We start from the raw sequence: 1,504 nt of genomic DNA on the forward strand, positions 1-1,504 counted from the left end.
TCTTTTCCTTCCCTCTGAGGTATCTCTGTATCACTGGGTAGAGAACCTACTGGTCTTTTTCTAATCTCCAAAGCCATTTGTCCCATTTGAGTTTCGAGATTTTTAATTGAAGCTTGAGTTTGGTTATAAAACCCTTCATCATTGCTTCCAAAGAAGTAGATGACCCAGCTTGCTGTTTGGGCTTGCCTTGGAAAGAAGACTGATGACTCTGAAAATTAACATGTTGATTATTATTATTGCCTTGATGCGCTTGCGAGTGAAAATTAGATTGGCCTTGTTGAAAATTTGACTGTCCTTGTGGTTGAAAATTGGACTGTCCTTGCGATTGAAAATTAGATTGTCCTTGCGGTTGGAAATTGGACTGTCCTTGAGGCTTCTGCATTGGTGGATTAAGAGCTGGACTATGCCAGAAAAAATTTGGATGATTTCGCCATCCCGGATTATAAGTTTGCGAAAATGGTCCAGTCTTGTTGACATAATTTACATGCTCCGGATTTACAGGACAATGCTCAAAAGCGTGACCTTCACCACAATACATGCATTGCACTGATTGAACATTGGAATTAAAGGTAATAGCATCAGATTGCACATGTGAGCTAGATGTTAAATTTGAAATTAGCTTAGTGATCTGAGCTGTTAATGCCGAGACAGCATCTACCTCATTTATTCCAGCTGTTTTCTTCAGTGGCATTGCACGTGGGTCAGACCATTGTCCGTTATTATTGGAAATCTTTTCAAGTATGTCAATTCCTTCATTATAGGTACAAGCTGTGAAAGCACCGCCTGCAGTAGCGTCGAGCATTTCTCTAGCAACGATATTTAAACCGTTGTAAAATGTCTCTAGCTGTATGCAGTACGAAATGCCATGGTAAGGGCATTTTCTCAGCAGCTCTTTATACCTTTCCCATGCATCAGGAATTGCTTCATCATCCAGTTGTCTAAAAGTACAGATTTCATTTCTGGATTTGGCATTCCTCGTGGGTGGAAAATACTTTTTCAAAAACTTTTCTGCCATTTCATTCCATGTAGTCACAGAGTCTGGTTGCAAAGAATTGTACCAGCTCTTGCTCGATCCCTTAGTGAAAATGGAAAAAGTTTTAGTCTCAGAGTATCGTCTGAAACATCAGGGATGAGAAAAGAGTCTGTGATTTCCATGAAAGAACGCAGATGAGAATGAGGATCTTCAGAAGATAAACCAGCGTACTGGCCGTTTGTTTGAAGCATTTGAAACATCAGTGGTTTAAGTGTAAAATGGGTGGCACCAATGGTAGGCTTACGTATCCTTGTGTGCAGTTGAGTTAAACATCAGTGGTTTAACGAAAGATGTTTTGAGCCTCATCCTCATATGGAATATTTGGTTCGTTTCTAAATATACCTTCTCCATAAATAATCACATTTTCAGCCATCGCTTCAGAGTTTAAAGCTCGAAGAGCTCTTTGCACTCTTCTTCGTTGTCTAAAAGTTTGTTCAATATCTGGATCAAGTGGAAAAAATTCACCGTGCG

General features: G+C 39.8%; 1 non-coding gene across 1 annotated transcript; it reads left to right on the forward strand.

Annotated features, from left to right (window-relative positions):
- Nucleotides 1-860: 860 nt before the first annotated feature.
- On the forward strand, nucleotides 861-967 carry LOC112508257. Its single transcript, XR_003068640.1, has one exon. It is a non-coding gene; the product is annotated as a small nucleolar RNA R71 (small nucleolar RNA).
- The last annotated feature ends 537 nt before the right edge of the window (nucleotides 968-1,504 follow it).

This window comes from Cynara cardunculus (genome assembly GCF_001531365.2).
Source record: "Cynara cardunculus var. scolymus isolate 2C chromosome LG 2, CcrdV1, whole genome shotgun sequence".
NCBI lineage: Eukaryota > Viridiplantae > Streptophyta > Magnoliopsida > Asterales > Asteraceae > Cynara > Cynara cardunculus.